We start from the raw sequence: 17,160 nt of genomic DNA on the forward strand, positions 1-17,160 counted from the left end.
TTATCTCTTGATCTAGTGTCATGGTAAGGTAGAAGAAAAAAAAACATTTTTATAAAAGCGCCAAAATCGACTCCAAATTTAGTTATTTAATCAGTACATGTTATACCTTAATTTTAAGGAATGAAAATTTATTTGAGGCATTATAAGTGTATTTTCCATCACAGAATGTGAAGAATACATTCTTACTTCATTTAATAACAAAGCTGAATACAGCGATAAATTCTTTCACAAAATCGATAGAAAAAATTATCACCAAGTGACCATTTCGATGACGACCAATATCAGTTGATATGACGACATAAGAAAAGCTAGTGGCCATAAAAATGTAATCAATTTGATTAATTTCTTCTTCTTTATCATCACATACAAAATTCGTAAACTTGCTTCGAGCTCCATGCTGTATTCTCATTTTCTGAAAAAAAAAACCAGATAAATTCATCTTACTTAGTACCCGTAAGGAGTAACACTGTGGTTAAAATGAAATGTCAAGTTTCAGCAATGAAATAGTGGATACAAAAGAAAGTTCAAGCCTGTAACTAAATTTTATTGAAACAAATAATAATATAGAACTACGTCGGTTAAATTGTGCGTAACATCTTACTGGCTATAGTAAGCGATATAATTAGCCCAGATACGGCTGTTGTCCTTCTGGAAGGTTTTTTTACAGTGGCGCTTAAAGCTGCTTATAGCACTTAGTTATTCTGTTTGCCAACAGATGGCATTAGTATACACTTCATCCAATAGACCCTTTCCATTGTTTAAAACATAATTTAGCTTCCATTGTCGAGTCACGCTTATTATGTGTACGTGTGAAAACTTGCTTTGCTGAAAATGGATTATGTGCTCTACCTTCTCGTCGATGGGTAAAATGGTTCAAACGGCTCTGAGCACTCTGGGACTTAACTTCTGAGGTCATCAGTCTCCTAGAACTTAGAACTACTTAAACCTAACTAACCTACGGACATCACACACATCCATGCTCGAAGCAAGATTCGAACCAGGGACCGTAACGGTCGCGCGGTTCCAGACCGAAGTGCCTAGAATCTCTCGGCCACACCGGCCTGCTGTCGATGGGTAAATATAACGTCTATGTGTATATATTTATTAGAGATATAACTAATCATATACTATCTCCGAATGTCGTATTGGCATACTGAAGGATAATATAGATATTTTTTGCCAAATATTACCTCCATGACCGTCTATTTAAGCAAATCCTTCTGGAAGGACGTTAGCTTATTGCATACAAAACTCAGACACAGTACTTCCTAATTTTCCCATTTCGCTGCAACGTAATTACGTGTGCTTGTACAAAATTTTAGCCATAAAGGTTGCGGCTTTAATCACTAAAATGTATTAAGTATGCTCTTAAACATGTTTACATCACAAAGGTTTTTAAAAAAAAAATTCATTGTTTTATATCTCAATTGAGAATTCAAGTGTATATTACTTTTTCATAAATTATCATATAAAAATCCTATTTATGAAAGTTTTCTTTACAAGCCACACTTTTGAATAGGATTGTCCTCTTTTTTAGCTATATGAAAATAAAATGCAGCAGTAAGAGTAAATACTATTAAAAGTATCACTAATATAAGCAAAAATTTACACATCCTGCACAATTATTTGCAGGGAACGGATGACATTAGATGAACTTCTTGAAATTCTAGAGTGTACTGACGGCGGCATTCCTGAAAATGTTTTGGATGTTGCTTTGTTACCACCAACGAACTGGACAGATGATCTGACAGATGAAGATTCTGGTGATGAAGAAGCACCATATACTGATAATGTTCCAGCAAGTCAGTAGAAAGTTCCAGCTGCAATTTGCATTAAGGCTGTGTCTAAAAATATAGAAATTCCAATTCCATCTATCTTTACCAATGATGCAGGTAGAGGTTCTCTGCCTTCCACATCCACTGCTGCAGTATCCTATGCAACACCAAAAAAAAATCCGCTGCACTAAAACGAAAAAAAAAATCAACTAAACCATATCGTATGTACAACTGGACAAAACCGACACTTTCACCTACAACCACAGTCTGGCCACAAATGAGCACTGCAAAATGTTCATTGAGGTCACCATTAGAATATTTTGAACTATTTTTTGACAATAATGTTACAAGAATGAGGGTGAAGTACACAAATTAATTTGCAACGAAGAGGAATCGACTTGGAGATTGTTCTGAAAACTTTATAATTAAAGCTTTGGTACATGTATATGCAGGGTGATTATAATTAATCACACTATACATACATGTACCAAACCTTTATGTGCACCAGTACCAATAACACAACACAGGCCGAACACGTGTAAAATTTTGGCATCACCGAGACCCCAGCAATTTCGTTTTAAATGGAGACACAACTTTACGAAGGCTGACTGGACAAGATTACCCAATACACTGGATGAGAAAATTCTGCGCGTTGCTCCAATTCCTGAAGAGTACGACAATTTTTTTGACATTGTCCAAAATTCATCAAGGGCATCAATCCCAAAGGCCTGCAAAACCAACTACATCAAGGGCATTAAGCCTGTAACAGCCACTCTGCTTGAAGAATATTACAACAAATGGGAAGAGGATCCTTTCAGAGAAGAAACATCAAATTTCGCACAAAGCACACTTCTCTCAATATCTGTGCCTAAGATTGAAGAGTGTATTCAACTGCCGGCCGGAGTGGCCGAGCGGTTCTAGGTGCTACAGTCTGGAACTGCGCGACCGCTACGGTCGCACGTTCGAATCCTGCCTCGGGCATCGATGTGTGTGATGTCGTTAGCTTAGTTAGGTTTAAGTAGTTCTAAGTTCTAGGGGACTGATGACTTCAGAAGTTAAGCCCCATAAAGTCCCATACATAGTGCCTAGAGCCATAACGGCAAATCAAACTGCCCAATGAGAGCTAGTAAACGGAGAACCAACGCAATTATAAAGGGATAAATAAGAAACAAATAACATGGCAGGATGACCAAGAGAGTAACAGCCTGTCTACCTCGTTTACTGAAGCTAAACTACAATTATTGAGTAAGTGCAAATTGGGAAAGCAGCTGCATTAGACGACAAACGAATAGAGCCGATTAAGCACTTTGGTCTTGTTAAAATGCGTTGGTTACTGGATTTAACGAACTATTGTTTTCAGCACAGTAAGACCCCCATAGTATGGCGCAGGGATGGAGTCTTTGCTATACCTAAATCAGCCAAGGTTGCCTGGATCACAAAAGCTATACTCCTAGTTCCTTGCTGAGTCACCTCTAGTAAGTACTAAAGAGGCTGATCTTTCAGAGACAGATAGGAGAAGTGGAGTCTTTTCTTAAACCACAACAAGCTGGATTCAGAGAGGGAAAACACTGTGCGTCACAGGTGTTAAACTTGACACAGTACGTCGAGGATGGCTTCGAGAAACGGCTCGTCACAGGCGCCGTATTCATTGACCTCTCTGCGGCTCACGACACAGTCAGTCGTCACCTTCATCCAGCAAAAGTGTACGATATCTCCAAAGACTTCAACCTCGTGTGGACATCAGAACTTTCCTCCGACATCGCATATCCTTTTTTTGGATTTTCAGGTACAAAGAAGCAGATGGAGAACACAAAAGAATGGGTTACTGCAAGGCAGTGTGCTCGCACCATTGTTATTCAACATCTACACTAACAATCAGCCATTGCCTGTAGGAACCCATAGTTTTATCTGTGCTGATGACTGTGCAATCACTGCTCTGGCCAACTGTTTTGAAAAGATGGAACGAGCATTGTCTAAAGCCCTGGAAGAATTCGCTACCTACAATAATGAAAATCACCTGAAGACGAATACTGCTAAAGCTCAGACTTGAGTATGCCACCTCAGGAGAAAACATGCCGCTAAAATCCTTGAAATCATCTGGGAAGGAATTGGTCTTGAACACTGTTCGGTTCCGAAATATCTGGGAGTGGCTCTGGACAGTAGCGTTACATATAAAATGCTGTCTAAACATGAAACAGCAAGCGTCTGCCAGAAACAGCATAGTACTTAAACTGACAGTTACCACATGGGGAGCACACCCATGCACCGTGAGAATTAGCGGGCTAGCGCTGTGTTACTCCAGTGATGACTACGCATGTTCGGTTTGATACATATCCAACCATGCCAGAAACAAAGATGTGGCGCTCTATGAGACCGATCGCATTATCACGGGCTGCTAAGACCCACACCCGTAGACAAACTACACTGTCTTGCTGACACAGCCCCTCCCGAAATTAGACGAGAGACAGCTGCTGGGTGCGAGGAAAGCAAAGCTATGACAACGGAAGCCCACCCTTTGGATGGTCGTCAAGACAGCCAATCCTCGCATGAAATCAAAAAACAGCTTCTTGGCAACTACTGAAGCTCTTACAAGAACACCACGGCAAGCAAGGATCTCAAAGTGATGGGGGAAACGTCGACATAGGAGAGATGGATGGTTCCTTCTAGTCATTCAAAGAAGTGGACAACATGGAAAGCTCTCAGCAGACTACGCTCTTGTATCACAAGATGCAAGACCAACTTTCAGAAGTCGGGCTTCCTTTGGAACCAGAATTTTGCAGGTGTGGTGCTACGCAGACTAACAATCTTCATCCCCAGCCACATGCATCACAAGAGACCTATGAGGGCGACACCGAATGCTCTCGACGTGACCAATTTCTGGACAACATATGTATAAACTGATGTTGACAATCAGTTTCCTTTTGTTGATTATACACTTTGTACCTCCGACACCGAGCAAAAAAAGTAAACATAAAACAAATAAGAGAGACCGATAACAGATAATACAGATGAATAATAAAAAGCCTTTTGTTTGATCTTAGAGACGCTCGATGTTCACCACATTACTTCTTTTTGTGTTCGCAAAAGATTCTTAAGGCGTCTACGTCTGCACCCTTGAGAGTACTGCAACATATTTGATAAATTTGAGGAAAAAAATATTGCAGAATCGCTACACCGTGACTTGGACACTATCATTTAGGTTACTATGATCATTGCCTGGGTATACCGAGGAGACTAGCCTCTTCCAGGATGACGACTGCACCGTTCACTGGCTCGAAAAAAAATGTGCCTGGTTCGACAAACATTATGGCATCTTATTGTCCACTACATCAGCCGACCATAATCCCGAAAAAAATGTCTAGGACTAGGTGGAACAACGGATGAAACATTGCTATTGATATCACCGAGATTTGGAGCTTTGCGTTGTCCACTCGTCAGTGAGGGGGTTCAGCTGGATGTGTCATACCTGAAGATACACTTGGACGCTCCTCTTAGCCGAAAAGACACCAAATCAAGGCCAGAAAAGGCCTCTTGGAGGTGATTAATTTTTTGTCTGATGTTTTTATTAAGCAGGCAAAAAGAGATCATGAGTTAATTGTATGAATTTTGTTCTAGGTGCGTATTACTTAATTCCAATAAGTAGACAACTAGGATACCTTATACCGAAGGTTCAACAATAATTACTGTGTTAACTGGGAACGCAGTGTCTCATTAGCTTGCGTGTTTCATTGCTTTACGGAGAAGCCCTTCATAAGTCTAAATGTCGCGTTGACAAATACTACGTAATTTTAATATTTTCTAAAAACGAACTGAAATTTCACAAAGTTTGCTGAAATGCAAGCAATTCTGCATGTAGGTTTTGTACTAAACATGCAAATGTGCAGGATGAAACTTTAGCCAGACAAGTAATACACAAAACTTAGTAAAGTAAACTGATGAGCCAACCACTTGCTTAATGGAATGCTGGTCCACGTTTGGAACGCAATACAGTAGCGATTCTGTGTGGCAAGGATTCGACAAGGCACTGCTAGGTTTCCAGGGATATATGGCAGCAGGTATCTCCCATAGGTCACACAATCAGCATAAATTATCGACCAGTGATTTGTTTGCGTAGAGAAAACACCTGGTAGCGTCTCCGATATGTTTCATTTCAGTAGTTAGTACACATTACCAGTATTAATAAGTTATTTACAATGTACACACAAATGGAAAATCTGAACGGTACTATTTCCGAAGCATCAGTACGGTGAAGAGGTATGTAGCTGGACCCTCTCCAAGTCTGTCACAGTTAAAACGTTGACGTGAGTGCATTCGTGATAATGTTTCTGGAATAATACATACCATTCAGCTACAAAGTACGTCACAATTTGCAGTCTACTCGCAGCCGCATTTCTGTTGCGGGCTTTTTTCACAGTCTTGTTGCACGTACCCTGGGCAAATACACTTTCTAAACTTGCAACGTGTATGCACCAATCATAACGCCTCGCGCCATGTCAAGATGATGTCGTTGACTCGCACATTGCCCAGTTTTTTGGAAGATGCAGACGGTAGTATTGACTAATAATCACCGTGAGACGAATAAACTGGATTATTTTCGGGTATGGCCACAAACGACATGAAATGCCAAAATGCGATCATAAATCTAAACCAAAAGCTTTTCTGTGCAAAGGGTTGACGGAAGCTGATGTTCGCGGGTTCAATAAAACCTTCCACGAACACACAGCCAGAGACCCAAGAAGACGTTATCTTAAAATATTCAAGAGTCACCACGTGGACTAGGCGGTGGCCAGATGAAAGCTCCAAACCTGTGCACGGAAAACACAAACGGGACGCCACTTCATATGGGGAAAAAAAATTATCCCAGTATCCCGAAGCACATTTCTCAGTCCGTTGGCACTGAAGCGTGCAAGAATGGAAGGGAATTTGATGAACTTTCATGAAACAGGCAAGGTAATAATCAACTTCAATATAAATTAATAAGATTATTGATTTGTTCAAGTACTACTGCGGCTCATTTTAAAAGTTATTTGACCTCTTAATACGTAAGAACTAAGAGCAAGTGAAACCTTGTTGTTACTGTTAGATTTCGTCTTCGTTGTGAGAGGCAAGGAAGAGATGGAAATCAGCTAAATATGCAGAAAGAAAGGAGAGCGTAAGGTATAGACACATATTATCGCCAAGCTTGAAGCAGACGTCAGCATCTACCTCGCATCTCATTGTAAGAAAATTGTACAAGATGTACCAGGGTAATGCATGTTTTATTACTAAGGTGGAGGAAAAATTATTTAGGGACATCTTCAACACAAATTTCAACGTAGGATTTAGTATACTGCCTACAGATGCCCGCTCCTCATGTCTTAGCCTGAAAAATGAAATAGGCCTAGCAAAGACATACTAGTTAGAAAATATAAGGACACAGAAATTGAAGTTCGCCAAAACTGTGCATGAAAATTCATGACAGTGGATTAAAAACAATTTTTGACTGTTAGAAAAAACTTGTGTTGCTTAATGTTGCTGATCAGGTAGCCTATTATTTTAGGCAGTTCTGTTTCTATAACTCGGCTATTGTGAATTCCAAGCCATAAAGGAATTTAGGTTCAGAAAACATTTTTAGTTATACTTGGACTGTTTTGTGACATGCGGCGGACAGAATCAAAATCGGACAGTGTGAGGAATGGTATCGAAATGATTACAAGGAGATTCACGTGACATTCAACAAGGTGAAATGGTATTCCCAATACCTGGGCACTCTTTCATTCCTCTCGACCGTGTGTTTAGACACACTGAGGGTGAGATCAAGGGTCATGAAACAATGATACAGCCGGAAAAGTATGCCAGCCTAATGGAAAAGTTCTGTGAAGCCGTTTAACTGGGCCAAGATTGGAAATATTTTGATTAGAAGACAGGAGTTGAGGAGAACGCGAAACGTACTTCGGCATTACATTTCAACATCTCTGAATAAAAGTATTATTTTCAAAAGAGATACAAAGGACAGAATTGTGGTCAGAAGTCAGCAGCTGTACAATAAGAAACATGGATAGGGACAGAAGCAGCCTACAAAAGGCAAAATATGGCCTCGTATACACCCAGACAGATATCCACTTGGCATTCCCGTGGCAGAGGCAACATAAAAAGCTATTGGAGAAGCATATTGGTGCGCACTGGGCAAAGAATATTCGTGTGCAGCAATATGATCATGTAATTGAAAACAGGGAAGTGATTCAAAATGGGAATAAAATGTGGATGGCGAAGTGTGTGAACAAAGATCCGCAGAAGAGAACCATAATATCGATTTTGTTTTTAAAAAAAAGGACCATTTTCTTGCTGCATAAATTCGTATAATTACTTACGTTTTCACATTGTTAATTCAGAAGACTGAATAAAGCATTGTGTTGTTCATTATGAAAGTTTTACATGCTCTAAAAATATTACAACCCACTTTTTCACTGTTTTCTGCAATTTGACTTTCAAAACTGACAACGTGCAAATAAAATACACAAAACTCTTGGCAACAACGGCTTCGGCTGCTTATAGATATCACGAATGGCAATTAATTCACCAAATATGAACTTTCTAGGTATAATAGTACAGGAGTTACAAGCTTTTTCGTTTATCTCAGAGCATTGAAAAAGTCACGCGGTAGATATTGCAACTCACCCCCTCTTTTGTGTTGGGGATATGTGAACAAACATTTTCCACCAACAGTGGCGCACAGGATATGATGTGCAGAGTGCATTAAACTCTATGGAATAATAAGCTTTAAGGTGACGTGTATTTTCGAAAAAGGTGCGCAACTTGGATTGTGTACGCTATACAAAGAAGAAAATAACTGTAAAATGAGTACAACACAGATACCGCAAATAGAGCGGCTTGTATGGCGCGAAAATTACCCGACCTAGAAATTTGCCGTTGAGGACCATTTCCACTTCGGTGAGTTATGGAACGTCGTAAACGGTAACTTGGCACTTACGGAATCAAGTTTTGCTACTAGGGATCAGAAGGCGAAGTCAAAACTAATCCTTTTGATTGATCCAGTAAATTATGTTCACGTAGAAAAGGCTACGTCAGCAAAGGAGGTATGGGTCAAACTGAAAAACGCATTTGTAGATGGTGGTTTAACCAGAAAAGCAGGGTTGCTTCGTGAGCTGATAACCACATGACTGAATAAGTGTAAAAGCGGGGATGAATATGTGTATAAAATAATTTCAGTCTTCAATTGTCTGAGGAATATTGGTTTTGAAATTGCGGATGAATGGATTGGAACTTTATTGTTAACTGGACTACCAGTGAAATATTCGCCAATGATTATGGGTTTGGAAAGTTCGAGAATATCCATTACTGCGGATAATGTTAAAGTAAAGATTCTACAGGACGTGAAGAATGAACCAGATTCTAATGCGTCAGAAAAAGAAACAGCGTCGGCTTTATACTCTAAGTACAAGAAGAAGAAGACAATAAGATGTTTCAGATGCCAGAAAATTGGACAGATTGCTTCAAAGTGTAACGAAAAGTTAAGTATAAAACAAAAGAAGTATGTTAATTCTAGTAGTGCTGAGAGAAAGATTCTGAGAGAAAGACTACCGATAAAGCTAAGGCATTTTCCGTTTTTTACTCTTTTAATGAAGCGAGTGACGATCACGCAGAATAGTTCCTAGATTCAGGAGCATCTGTGCACATTACGAAAGCTCCGTCTGGTTTGTACCATGTTCAGTCAAGGACTGACATTGGAATTTATGCAGTTGACGGATCTAACTTAAGGTGTGAACTCGCAGGAAAAATGGATCTTAATTTGCTTGTGAATGGGGAAAAGGAAATTGTTACTGCTCATGATGTACATTATGTAAAGAATATTGAACTAATTTGTTGTCAGTAAGCGAAATAGTAAAGAAGGGTAATAAAGTTATCTTCGATATAGACGGCGCCAAAGTGATAGACTCTTGTGGTGATATTGTACTACTGCAAGTAATGTAAGAGGTATTTACATAGTGAATACAGTTTTAAAAATGCTGAAACAGGAAATAACCCTTTTTATGCTGCAAAATGTTTCTTGTGGCATAGGAGACTTGGACATTTGAATAGGAAAAGTATGACTTTACTGAAGAATATGGCAACTGGGATAGAAAGTTATTGAATGAATAATGTTCAATGTGAGGTGTGTTTGCAAGGGAAGCAGACTAGATTGTCATTTAAATTGAGTCAGAGCAGATCTACTGAAGTCTCACAACTCATACATTCAGATCTCTGTGGACCTATGGAGAATGAATCCTTAGGAGGTAGCTTCTATTTCCTGACGTTCATAGATGATTTTTCTAGATACATGCATGTTTATTTTATAAGTAGCAAGGATCAAGTAAATGATGTATGTGTTGTTTATTGCAAAATGATCGAAAGACATACTGGGAAGAAATTTAAATTCGTTAGATCGGACAATGGATCAGAATATGTAAAGAGGCGGTTTAAGGAACAGTTGAATGGAATGGGTATTAGGCATCAGACTACCATTCGCTACAGTCCTTCTCAGAATGGAATTGCAGAACAAGCCAACAGAACCATTGTAGCAAAGCCAAGAAGTATGTTAAGCGATGCCGAGCTACCTGAGTGTTTTTGGCCAGAGGCTGTGTCAACAGCAGTGTATTTAATTATCAGATCACCTACCAAAGCCTTGAGACACAAGACACCTTGTGAAGAATGGACTGGAAAGAAATCGGATCTAAAGCACTTAAAAGTCTTTGGATGTGAAGCCCCAGTGCAGATTCCAAACCCATTAAGAGCAAAGTGGGACGCAAAATCTCAAAAATATATTTTCGTTGGCTACTGTGAGGATTCAAAAGACTAGAGATTTTATAATCCTGTGAATAAGAAGACAACAAGTAGTAGAGATGTAGTATTTTTGGAGGATTATAGACCCAAAATAAAGGAAAGTAGTCAAAATGATAGAGCAATGCAACGAAGCGTAATGTGTGATAGTGCTGAAACAGAGATGAAAACTGAAACAGAGGAAGACGAGAATACAGAGGAAGCTGATGTGCTACCCAAGAATCAAATTGAGGAAGAAGATTCAACAGAGGAAGTCAGTTTAAGGCGGTCTTCACGTATAGCAAAACCAAAAGAATATCGAGATTATGAAATGTATGCTGCCCAAACAATCAACAATGAACCAATCACAGCTGACGAATCTTTAACAAGTTCAAATGCTCAAGATTGGAAAAAAGCTATTGAAAAGGAGCTGCAATCTTTTGTGGATAATGATACATATGAATGGGTTGACATGTCTGAAAATAAAAAGCCACTATGAACAAAATGGGTGTTTAGTATTAAAAATCCTGAGAGTGCAATAAAAAAATTCAAAGCCAGATTGGTAGTTAAAGGATATTCCCAGAAAGAAGGAGTAGATTAGAATGAAACTTTCTCACCAGTGGTGAAATATTCAAAATTAAGATATCTTTTAGCTCTGGCAGTAAAGGAAGACTTATTAATTTCTTCAAATGGATGTGAAAACAGCCTACCTGAATGGAAGACTGGAAGAGAAAATACATGTAATTCCACCTAATGAAGTTAAGCGACCTTATCAAGGGAACAGGAGAATTTGGCGTTTGAAGAAAGGCATATATGGATTAAAGCAAAGTGGCTACTGCTGGAATAAATGTTTGCACAAAAGTTTGATAAAACTAGGCATTGTACAGTCAAAGGCAGATCCCAGTATATATCATAAAAGGACCAATGAAGAAATTGCAGTCATGGCCATACAGGTAGATGATTTTTTTAATTTAACCAACAGTGCCAGCCAGATGGACTTTTTTAAAGAACAGTTACGGTCAGAATTTAATATGCGTGATTTAAAGGAAATTAATCAATACTTAGGCATGAAAATTCTAAGAAGTGCAACAGAGAAGAGTTATGGATTGACCAATCTCTGTACAAAAGGAAGATCCCAGAAAAGTTCAATATGGAAAATTGTAAACCTGTTTCTACTCATATGGAAAACAATGCAAAACTGCTAATAACTGATCATGACAAGAAATGTAAGAAAAGTGCACCCTATTTGAAAGCTGTTGGAAGTAAACTGTACTTAGCACAGACTTCCAGACCAGACATTGCATTTGCCACAAATGCAGTAAGCAAGTTTTGCTGTGATCCAAGAGAAAAACACTGGGTGGCAGTCAAGAGAATATTCAGATATTTAAATGAAACTGCTGATTATAAGTTAAAATATTCTAAAACTGGAAATGTAAATTTGGAAGTATACAGTGATGCAGACTGGGGAAATGAGTTGGAAAGCAGATACTCCATCACTGGAAGTTGTTTGAGACTAATGGGAGGATTGATATCATGGTCATGCAAGAGACAAGGAACTGTTGCTTTGAATACTGCAGAAGCTGAATATATGGCCTTGTCCTCCACTGTCCAAGAAGCCCTTTGGATCCGTACACTGATGAGTGAAATAGAATCTCCTCCTACATTAAAGCCAACTGTGATATTTTGTGGCAATACGGGAGCTATTAAACTTGCAAAAAATAATGTAAGATCCAAACATATTGACATAAGGCATCACTTTATAAGACATCATGTGGAACAGGTGAATATAATCCTCAGTTATCTATGCACAGAAGAAATGTTATCTGACCTCCTAACCAAGCGTCTCACTAAGGACAAATTCCAGAAGCTGGTGAAACATTATGGTTTAATCTGGGATGTATAGTGTTGAGTAGCTGATAAATATTTGTTCAAAGGGGAGTGTTAGGGATATGTGAACAAACATTTTCCAGCGTGCAAAGTGGGGCACAAGATATGATGCTCAGAGTGCATTAGATTCTATGGAATATACATGTTCCATTTTCGTTGATGGGGTAGCGTAATATAATTTGGTAGTCAAATGTATTAATATGTGCTGTGCGAATAAAGCATAAGTTTATTTTGTCCCTTAAATAGTTGTTACCTGTCATTTATCTGCGTTAATCTGCATAAACTACAACAATTTGCAGTAGTGATTGTTACCTTGTTTTGGCAGTTATTTAGGATATGTCGCAATTTCCGATGAGTCGGTTAGGTTGGAAACGGGTAGCACAGATCAAACTGATGGCGAATCTACAGCTGCTTCATCTTAACTACACTACTGGCCATTAAAATTGCTACACCACGAAGATGACGTGCTACGGACGCGAAATTTAACCTACAGGAAGAAGATGATGTGATATGCAAATGATTAGCTTTTCAGAACATTCACACAAGGTTGGCGCCGGTGGCGACACCTACAACATGCTGACATGGGGAAAGTTTCCAACCGATTTCTCATACACAAACAGCAGCTCACCGGCGTTGCCTGGTGAAACGTTGTTGTGATGCCACGTGTAAGGAGGAGAAATGCGTACCATCACGTTTCCGCCTTTGATAACGGTCAGATTGTAGCTTATCGCGATTGCGGTTTATCGTATCGCGACATTGGTGCTCGCGTTGGTCGAGACCCAATGAATGTTAGCAGAATATGGAATCGGTGGGTTCAGGAGGGTAATACGGAACGTCGTGCTGGATCCCAACGGCCTCGTATCACTAGCAGTCGAGATGAGAGGAATCTTATCCGCATGGCTGTAGCGGATCGTGCACCCACGTCTCGATTCCTGAGTCAAGAGATGGGGACGTTTACAAGACAACGACGACCTGCACGAACAGTTCGACAACGTGTACAGCAGCATGGACTATCAGCTCGGAGGCTATGGCTGCGATTACCCTTGACGCTGCATCACAGACAGGAGCGCATGCGATGGTGTACTCAACGACGAATCTGAGTGCACGAATGGCAGAACGTCATTCATTCGGATGAATCCAGGTTCTGCTTACGCCATCATGATGGTCGCATCCGTGTTTGGCGACATCGCGGTGAACGCACATTGGAAGCGTGTATTCGTCATCGCCATACTGGTGTATCACCCGGCGTGATGGTATGGGGTACCATTGGTTACACGTCTGGGTCACCTCTTGTTCGCATTGACGGCACTTTGAACAGTGGACATTACGTTTCAGATGTGTTACGACCCGTGGCTCTACCCTTCATTCGATCCCTGCGAATCGCTACATTTCTGCAGGATAAAGCACAACCGCACGTTGCAGGTCTTGTACGGGGCTTCCTGGATACAGAAAATGCTCGACTGCTGCCCTGGCCAGCACATTCTCCAGATCTCTCACCAACTGAAAACGTCTGCTCAATGGTGGCCGAGCAACTTGCTCGTCACAATACGCCAGTCACTACTCTTGATGAACTGTGGTATCGTGTTGAAGCTGCATGGGCAGCTGTACCTGTACACGCCATCCAAGCTCTGTTTGACTCAATGCCCAGGCGTATCAAGGCCGTTATTAGGGCCAGAGGTGGTTGTTCTGGGTACTGATTTCTCAGGATCTATACACCCAAATTGTGTGAAAATGTAATCACATGTCAGTTCTAGTATATTACATTTGTCCAATGAATACCCGTTTATCTTCTTGGTGTAGCAATTTTAATGGCCAGTAGTGTAGATACCGGCTGTGGCCACCAGCAGGGAACAGAGCAAACTGTGCAGCGCGGTGCGGGCTTACCGGTCAGGAGGCGGCGGCGTCGGGCTTGGCGGAGAGCCTGGCGATCTCCCGGCGCACGCCGCGCAGCTCGTGCAGCTCGACGTCACGGGAGGCGAGTGTGGCGCGCACCGCCGCCGCCTCGGCGCGGGACTCTGCCAGCTCCTCCTGCAGCCGCGACGCCTCCAGCCGCGCGCTCGCCAGCGAAGACTGCGCCGTCGACGCCTCCTGGCGACAGTTAGGCACGTCGCGGGGATACGACCTTACGTCTTCACTGCTGTCGTTGTTGCTGCGGTATTCAGTCGGCAGACCGGTCTTATGCAGTTCTCCACACTAATTTGTCCACTGCAAGCATCTTCACTACTGCATAACAACCGCAACGCACATCCATTTGACCCTTCTCAGTGTAGTCAACCCCTGACCTCCATCCACAATTTCCACGCTCCCCCACTCCCTCGCATTACCGAATTTACGTCTCCCTCGTGCCTGTCAACCGATCTCTCCTTTTATTCAAGCCATACCATAAATTTCGTTTTTCCTCAACCCAATTCATTACCTCCTCACTAGCTACGCAATCTACCCGTCTAATCTTCAACATTCCTCTGTATCACAGCATCTCAAAACTTACTATTCTCTTGTTATGCAAACTATTTACTGCCCACGTTTCACTTCCACACAAAGCTACACTCCAAACAAATACCTTCAGAAAAGACTTTCTGACAGATAAATCACTCTTTCTCAAAATTTCTTTCTTTCCTACTGACACTCTGTACTTCACATCCTCTCTGGTTCTGCCATCGTAATTTATTTCACTGCCGAAACAACGAAACTCGTCGACTAATTTTAACGTCTCATTTCTTCACCCAGTTTCCTCAGAATCGCCTGATTCGACTCCACTACATTCCATTACTCTTATTCTACTTCTGTTGATATTCGTCTTAAGATTCACGTTCGTCTTATAACCATGACAAAACTCTTTCATTTGGTAACCAAGATGTATCAGACAGACGAAATACCCTTAGACTTCAAAAAGAATATAATAATTCCAAAAAAAGTCAGGTTCTGACAGATGTAAAAATCGCCGAATTATCAGTTTAATAAGTCACGGTTTCAGAATACTAACACGAATTCATTACAGAAGAATGGAAAACTGACAGAAGCCGACCTCGGGGAAGATCAGTTTGGATTCCGGAAAAACGTAAAAATCGCGAGGGAGTAATGACACGACGACTTCATTAGGAAATTAGTGTAGATGAGTTTTGCTTTTTGGGCAGCAAAATAAACTGACGATGGTCGAAGTAGAGCGGACATAAAATATAGACTAGCTCTGACACGAAAATCGTTTCTGAAGAAGAGAAATTTGATAACATCGAGTATAAATTTAAGCGTCAGGAAGACTTTTCTGAAACTATTTATATAGAGTGTACCCATGTATGGAAGTGAAACATTGACGATAAATAGTTTAGACAAGAAGAGAATAGAACCTTTCGAAATGTGGTGCTACAGAAGATTGCTGAAGATTAGATGGGCAGATCATGTTACTAATGAGGAGATACTGAACAGAACTGGTAGATATCATTTTCAGTTACGCGCATTTACATATAACGAAGATGGAACTGCATGGAAAGAAAGTTCAAAGCACTACAATTTCAATAATAACTAAAACTGTAAAATCTGCGAAACTTACGTTTTTTAGATTCTTCAGTTCCTCTTTCTTCTTTGCTAGCTTATCTTGTAGTCGGCGTATGATCTTCGCTTGATCTGTTAAAAGAAAATTGTAACATTAAAGTATGAAGAATTCTGTATTTGTTAACTGTTAAATTATACTTCGACACAACAAGAGTGTAAAGTCACGCATCCATAGATGTTAAAAATAAGTATTTGACTCTGATGAAGCGTTAAATGCATGGTAACAAGAACAGGTTAACGAATTTAATATTCTAATTAAAAATTAGTTCAAGGAATTATGTTTACATACATATAAAAAGTTTGTGATTGTGTGTTAGTAGTGTGTATGACGTTAAAAGCGTGGACACTGAGAAACCACAGCGCCAGCATGAACTGAAGTTGAAACTATAAATGACTGCTACGCACTGCTGCAGAGAATAATGAAGAGCGTGTGGAAACATAGTGACAAAACAATGCAATTGAAGCGTTGTACCTACTGTCTAAATACAAAAGCAGTATGCAGCAAGAATGCACTCTACCGTGCGTTAAGAAGTAGGCTGAAGTTGCTGGATTGCGATGGACATTGGACTGGAGTGGTTAGCGTGCACACGGAAGAAGAGCAAGATAGCTCGTCGTCCTTCTACAGTTACATGGAACACAGGCACAGGATCGATCAATTAATTATCCACATATTTTTAAGTGGCATCTAACGATGTTGTACGCTTCAGGATGAGCTACACGAAGTTCGTTCTAGTATTCATTGCCCCCAAAGACCCCTCCTCCACCTGCGTGCAGTACCACACTACCTACTCAGAATACAATTCCAAATAACCTGTATACATTAATCATGATAATGACTTCGTTGTGTGAACTGATGACTTCTGGTGAGAGAGCTTCTCAAAATTCTGTAATCTCCACAATAATGAATTAGGCAAATGAGTATACGCCACGCGTGTGTTCATAACTTACAAGTTCGGTGACTAGGAAGGTGCTCAAACTGATCCAGATTGCTCTTCAGACGAAATGTCGACTATCCTTGTTCGCTAAGGCGTTGAGTTATCCTAATAGAATGTCGCAGTATTTTAGGATTCACGAATCGTAGAACGGAATTCGAGGCCATCTCCAAGCAGTTTCCATACTAATTTTATCAGCTAAATTTTGACGGAATACAAGT

The 17,160-nt window shown here is 40.4% G+C and overlaps 1 long non-coding RNA gene across 1 annotated transcript; it reads right to left on the minus strand.

Moving 5' to 3' along the window:
- Positions 1-140: 140 nt before the first annotated feature.
- On the minus strand, positions 141-16,073 carry LOC126271591 (uncharacterized). The gene is made up of 3 exons (XR_007549146.1): positions 16,006-16,073; positions 14,343-14,546; positions 141-412 (listed from the first exon to the last, which is right to left on the minus strand). It is a non-coding gene; the product is annotated as an uncharacterized LOC126271591 (long non-coding RNA).
- Positions 16,074-17,160: the final 1,087 nt, after the last annotated feature.

The sequence above is a fragment of the Schistocerca gregaria genome, chromosome 1 (assembly GCF_023897955.1).
Source record: "Schistocerca gregaria isolate iqSchGreg1 chromosome 1, iqSchGreg1.2, whole genome shotgun sequence".
NCBI classification, from domain to species: Eukaryota; Metazoa; Arthropoda; class Insecta; order Orthoptera; family Acrididae; genus Schistocerca; species Schistocerca gregaria.